The sequence below is a fragment of the Heptranchias perlo genome, chromosome 37 (genome assembly GCF_035084215.1).
Source record: "Heptranchias perlo isolate sHepPer1 chromosome 37, sHepPer1.hap1, whole genome shotgun sequence".
Taxonomy (NCBI): domain Eukaryota; kingdom Metazoa; phylum Chordata; class Chondrichthyes; order Hexanchiformes; family Hexanchidae; genus Heptranchias; species Heptranchias perlo.
This window is the reverse complement of record NC_090361.1, coordinates 1,454,028-1,461,372: the sequence shown is the minus strand read 5'-3', so window position 1 is coordinate 1,461,372 and position 7,345 is coordinate 1,454,028.

Here is a 7,345-nt window from a genome sequence, read left to right as displayed (position 1 = left end):
TGTCTTGTAGATGGTGGAAAGGCTTTGGGGAGTCAGGAGGTGAGTCACTCGCCACAGAATACCCAGCCTCTGACCTACTCTTGTAGACACAGTATTTATATGGCTGGTCCAGTTAAGTTTCCGGTCAATGGTGACCCCCAGGATGTTGATGGTGGGGGATTCGGCGATGGTAATGCCGTTGAATGTCAAGGGGAGGTGGTTAGACTCTCCCTTGTTGGAGATGGTCATTGCCTGGCATTTGTCTGGCGCGAATGTTACTTGCCACTTATAAGCCCAAGCCTGGATGTTGTTCAGGTCTTGCTGCATGCAGGCTCGGACTGCTTCATTATCTGAGGGCTTGCGAATGGAACTGAACACTGTGCAATCATCAGCGAACATCCCCATTCCTCACCTTATGATGGAGGGAAGGTCATTGATGAAGCAGCTGAAGATGGTTGGGCCTAGGACACTGCCCTGAGGAACTCCTGCAGCAATGTCCTGGGGCTGAGATGATTGGCCTCCAACAACCACTACCATCTTCCTTTGTGCTAGGTATGACTCCAGCCACTGGAGAGTTTGCCCCCTGATTCCCATTAACTTCAATTTTACTAGGGCTCCTTGGTGCCACACTCGGTCAAATGCTGCCCTGATGTCAAGGGCAGTCACTCTCAACTCACCTCTGGAATTCAGCTCTTTTGTCCATGTTTGGACCAAGGCTGTAATGAGGTCTGGAGCCGAGTGGTCCTGGCGGACCCCAAACTGAGCATCAATGAGCAGGTTATTGGTGAGTAAGTGCCGCTTGATAGCACTGTCGACGACACCTTCCATCACTTTGCTGATGATCGAGTAGACTGATGGGGCGGTAATTGGCCGGATTGGATTTGTCCTGCTTTTTGTGGACAGGACATACCTGGGCAATTTTCCACATTGTCTGGTAGATGCCAGTGTTGTAGCTGTACTGGAACAGCTTGGCTGGAGGCGCAGCTAGTTCTGGAGCACATGACTTCAGCAGTACAGCCGGGATGTTGTCGGGGCCCATAGCCTTTGCTGTATCCAGTGCACTCAGCCGTTTCTTGATATCACGTGGACTGAATCGAATTGGCTGAAGACTGGCTTCTGTGATGGTGGGGATATCGGGAGGAGGCCGAGATGGATCATCCACTCGGCACTTCTGGCTGAAGATGGTTGCAAATGCTTCAGCCTTGTCTTTTGCACTCACGTGCTGGACTCTGCCATCATTGAGAATGGGGATGTTTGCAGAGCCTCCTCCTCCCATTAGTTGTTTAATTGTCCACCACCATTCACGACTGGATGTGGCAGGACTGCAGAGCTTTGATCTGATCCGTTGGTTGTGGAATCGCTTAGCTCTGTCTATAGCATGTTGCTTTCGCTGTTTAGCATGCATGTAGTCCTGAGTTGTAGCTTCACCAGGTTGGCACCTCATTTTTCGGTACTCCTGGTGCTGCTCCTGGCATGCTCTTCTACACTCCTCATTAAACCAGGGTTGATCCCCTGGCTTATTGGTAATGGTAGAGTGAGGAATATGCCAGGCCATGAGGTTACAGATTGTGCTGGAATACAATTCTGCTGCTGCTGATGGCCCACAGCGCCTCATGGATGCCCAGTTTTGAGCTGTTAGATCTGTTCTGAATCTATCCCATTTAGCACGGTGGTAGTGCCACACAACACATTGGATGGTGTCCTCAGTGCGAAGACGGGACTTCGTCTCCACGAGGACTGTGCGGTGGTCACTCCTACCAATACTGTCATGGACAGATGCATCTGTGACAGGTAGATTGGTGAGGACGAGGTCAAGTAGGTTTTTCCCTCGTGTGGGTTCGCTCGCCACAGGCCCAGTCTGGCAGCTATGTCCTTCAGGACTTGGCCAGCTCGGTCAGTAGTGGTGCTACCAAGCCACTCTTGGTGATGGACATTGAAGTCCCCCACCCAGAGTACATTCTGTGCCCTTGCTACCCTCAGTGCTTCCTCCAAGTGGTGCTCAACATGGAGGAGGACTGATTCATCAGCTGAGGGAGGGCGGTAGGTGGTAATCAGCAGGAGGTTTCCTTGCCCATGTTTGACCTGATGCCATGAGATTTCATGGGGTCCAGAGTCAATGTTGAGGACTCCCAGGGCCACTCCCTCCTGACTGAATATCACTGTACCACCACCTCTGGTGGGTCTGTCCTGCCGGTGGGACAGGACATACCCAGGGATGGTGATGGAAGAGTCTGGGACGTTGGCTGAAAGATATGATTCTGTGAGTATGGCTATGTCAGGCTGTTGCTTGACTAGTCTGTGGGACAGCTCTCCCAATTTTGGCACAAGTCCCCAGGTGTTAGTGCGGAGGACTTCAACAGGGCTTGGTTTGCCTTTGTCGTGTCCGGTGCCTAGTGGTCTGATGCCGGGTGGTCCGTCCGGTTTTATTCTTATTATGACTTTTTGTAGCGAGATTGTACAACTGAGTGGCTTGCTTGGCCATTTCAGAGGGCAATTAAGAATCAACCACATTGCTGTGGGTCTGGAGTCACATTTAGGCCAGACCGGGTAAGGACGGCAGGTTTCCTTCCCTAAAGGACATTAGTGAACCAGATTAGCTTCAGAGTTGCTGACTGATCAAGAGATTTAGCATGGGGAGGTCAAGGGGTCAAATAGCCCGAGGGCAGGGGGAGGTCAAGGGGTCAAAGAATAGCCCGAGGGGGGAGTAATTCTGTAGGAAAAGGAGCTTTGTTTAAAAAAATAATTATAAATTAAAACTACTCGAGCAAAAGTGAAGCTGTTCTGCTCTCTCTCCGTGTGGGATTAGGCTCAGTTTCAGCGAGCCCTGGTCCCAGTCTCGGTCTTGCTTTAATTTTAATCCGGGAAAAAATTGTCAAAAGATTAAAAGTTTTAAAAGTTTTATAATCTTTTATAATCTTCCTTATTCATGTTTCATTTCTCACAAGAAACGGTGAGAAATAAATTGGGGCTTGAGTGAAATTCCCCACGTCGTCGTTTACTGGCAGAAATATCTTTATATTTTAGGAACAATCTCTGTAAGAAACATAAGTTTTTGTCAATGAAAAGGGAAGGTCAGTAGCCCTGGCTCGAGGGGGAAATGTCACTCCCCCATTAGGCTGGGTTAACTCTCACTCGTCGTTCCCTCATGCTGTAATCACTCCCTCACTCACTCCCGTTCTGCTAACTCTCTCCTCTTGTCCCCAGATTTCAAAGGCCGCGATGGACCTGATGCTCTACTGTGAGGAGCAGACAACGAGCGACCCGCTGCTGACAGGAATCCCAACCTCAGAGAATCCCTTCAAGGACAAGAAGCCCTGCTCCATATTGTAGCTTCACTTGGGGCAAACTCGCAGCCCAGCATCACCCCCCCCCAAACTAAACTCGCAGCCCAGCATCACCCCCCCCCCAAACTAAACTAAACTCGCAGCCCAGCATCACCCCCCCCCCAAACTAAACTAAACTCGCAGCCCAGCATCACCCCCCCCCAAACTAAACCCGCAGCCCAGCATCACCCCCCCCCCAAACTAAACTAAACTCGCAGCCCAGCATCACCCCCCCCCCAAACTAAACTAAACTCGCAGCCCAGCATCACCCCCCCCCAAACTAAACTAAACACGCAGCCCAGCATCACCCCCCCCCAAACTAAACTAAACTCGCAGCCCAGCATCACCCCCCCCCAAACTAAACTAAACTCGCAGCCCAGCATCACCCCCCCCCCAAACTAAACTAAACACGCAGCCCAGCATCACCCCCCCCCCAAACTAAACCCGCAGCCCAGCATCACCCCCCCCCCAAACTAAACTAAACTCGCAGCCCAGCATCACCCCCCCCCAAACTAAACTAAACCCGCAGCCCAGCATCACCCCCCCCCAAACTAAACTAAACACGCAGCCCAGCATCACCCCCCCCCAAACTAAACTCGCAGCCCAGCATCACCCCCCCCCAAACTAAACCCGCAGCCCAGCATCACCCCCCCCCAAACTAAACCCGCAGCCCAGCATCACCCCCCCCCAAACTAAACTCGCAGCCCAGCATCACCCCCCCCCAAACTAAACCCGCAGCCCAGCATCACCCCCCCCCCAAACTAAACTAAACTCGCAGCCCAGCATCACCCCCCCCCCAAACTAAACTAAACTCGCAGCCCAGCATCACCCCCCCCCCAAACTAAACTAAACACGCAGCCCAGCATCACCCCCCCCCAAACTAAACTCGCAGCCCAGCATCACCCCCCCCCAAACTAAACCCGCAGCCCAGCATCACCCCCCCCCAAACTAAACTAAACACGCAGCCCAGCATCACCCCCCCCCAAACTAAACTCGCAGCCCAGCATCACCCCCCCCCAAACTAAACTAAACACGCAGCCCAGCATCACCCCCCCCCAAACTAAACTCGCAGCCCAGCATCACCCCCCCCCAAACTAAACTCGCAGCCCAGCATCACCCCCCCCCAAACTAAACTAAACACGCAGCCCAGCATCACCCCCCCCCAAACTAAACACGCAGCCCAGCATCACCCCCCCCCCAAACTAAACACGCAGCCCAGCATCACCCCCCCCCCAAACTAAACTCGCAGCCCAGCATCACCCCCCCCCCAAACTAAACCCGCAGCCCAGCATCACCCCCCCCCCAAACTAAACTAAACCCGCAGCCCAGCATCACCCCCCCCCCAAACTAAACCCGCAGCCCAGCATCACCCCCCCCCCAAACTAAACCCGCAGCCCAGCATCACCCCCCCCCCAAACTAAACTCGCAGCCCAGCATCACCCCCCCCCCAAACTAAACTAAACCCGCAGCCCAGCATCACCCCCCCCCCAAACTAAACCCGCAGCCCAGCATCACCCCCCCCCAAACTAAACTCGCAGCCCAGCATCACCCCCCCCCAAACTAAACTAAACTCGCAGCCCAGCATCACCCCCCCCCAAACTAAACTCGCAGCCCAGCATCACCCCCCCCCCAAACTAAACTAAACCCGCAGCCCAGCATCACCCCCCCCCCAAACTAAACTAAACCCGCAGCCCAGCATCACCCCCCCCCCAAACTAAACTAAACTCGCAGCCCAGCATCACCCCCCCCCCCAAACTAAACTAAACCCGCAGCCCAGCATCACCCCCCCCCCAAACTAAACTAAACCCGCAGCCCAGCATCACCCCCCCCCCAAACTAAACTAAACTCGCAGCCCAGCATCACCCCCCCCCCAAACTAAACTAAACCCGCAGCCCAGCATCACCCCCCCCCCAAACTAAACTAAACCCGCAGCCCAGCATCACCCCCCCCCCAAACTAAACTAAACTCGCAGCCCAGCATCACCCCCCCCCCAAACTAAACTAAACTCGCAGCCCAGCATCACCCCCCCCCCCAAACTAAACTAAACTCGCAGCCCAGCATCACCCCCCCCCCAAACTAAACTAAACCCGCAGCCCAGCATCAACCCCCCCCCAAACTAAACTAAACTCACAGCCCAGCATCACCCCCCCCCCAAACTAAACTAAACTCACAGCCCAGCCATCCACATACTAACTACAAGTTTCATTTCTCATCAGTCACATTACAGGAGACGGTGTCATTAATCACCTGTCTCCCCCCCCCCCCGCCCCTCAGGGACAGGCTGGGAGGGGGGAGGAAGAGATCAGCCTCCCCCCGTCACCAATTTTGGTGCAAATGATTCTTGAAAATTAAACAGCTTCTGTACATTTCACAACCTGCCTCGTCTGTCTGTCCGATTCCATTTCCCGTGTTAGTGGCGGTGATGACGGGAGGCAGCGGATGAGGCAAATTACCGTTCTACTCCCTCCCCGTATTATAAACACAATTTACACCAACATCCCCCTCCCCTGTGGAAAGTTTAATAAACAATGAAGCAGATTTAAAATGACCGGCAGTGAGAGAGGGGATGGGGATGGGGATGGGGATGGGCAGAGCAAGCAGCTTAGAGCAGGGAGCGAGGGGTCGCCTTGCCTGATGACCAGTCCATTCTCCAGCAATCTAATCCAGATTTTATATTCCTCAATCAAATGACTGCAAATTCACCGTAAACCGGAAACATTTAAAGGACCGTGTGACTCTGTAGGCTGGTGTTCGGGGTGGGGAGTCTGAGAGAAGTATTAAGCGGAGAACCTCTGCAACACTAAAGGAAGAGAGACCACCATCAGAGGAAAGGTCACTAACCGTACGGCCCACTTCTAACCAAGGAATAAGCTGCAAACTGGAGAAAAACAAAGGAAAAAAGAACAAACTTGCATTTATATAGCACCTTTCACATCCTCAGGATGTCCCAAAGTGCTTTGCAGCCAATTAAGTGCTTTTGAAGTGTAGTCACTGTTGTAATGTAGGAAACACAGCAACCAATTTGCGCACAGCAAGATCCCACAAACAGCAATGAGATAAGTGACCAGATAATCTGTTTTAGGTGTTGGTTGGGCGATCATTATTGGCCAGGACACCAGGGAGAACTCCCCTGCTCTTCAAAATAGTGCCATAGGATCTTTCACATTAGGGCTTCACATCCAAAAGACAGCACCTCTGACGGTGCGGCCCTCCCTTGGCACCGACCCTCCCTCGGCACCGCCCCTCCGACGGCGCGGCCCTCCCTCGGCACCGCCCCTCCGACGGCGCGGCCCTCCCTCGGCACCGCCCCTCCGACGGCGCGGCCCTCCCTCGGCACCGCCCCTCCGACGGCGCGGCGCTCCCTCGGCACCGCGGCCCTCCCTCGGCACCGCCCCTCCGACGGCGCGGCCCTCCCTCGGCACCGGCGCTCCCTCGGCACCGCCCCTCCGAAGGCGCGGCCCTCCCTCACTAATGCACTGGGAGTGTCAGTTTGGATTATGGGCTCAAGTTTCTGGGAGTGGGACTTGAACCCACAACCTCCTGACTCAGAGACGTGAGTGCTGCCCACTGAGCCACGCCTGACACAATATGATTAGGCGTAGGAAGGGCCCTGGGAGTGAGACACAGCAACAGGTCAGGGGCTAGTGAGCTGGAACACCCCCACACGATGAGCTCTGGGCAGTACCAGTGCACAGGGAGAGAAGCAGAGTGAGGAATTACCCTAACTCGATGTCTCGTTCCTGGGCAGCCACTGACACCGATGGGCAAGGAGACCAACCAGCAGGATGGGGAACACCATTTATATCCATTTGAAACGTCCCCTCATTCTCTGTCTATACATTTTTATTTCTCAGGATCACAGGACAGAGTAACACAAACGACCAAATACAGCTTCTCTCTGCCACAGAGCCCGATAAAGGAAGGCAGCTCAGGGACTCTCTGTTCCACACACAGCCGTTAAAGACCCTCGGTCCCAACTGGATGACCTCACACTTTCCCACTGTAAACTTCGTTTGCCACAGTTTTGCCCACTCACTTAATCT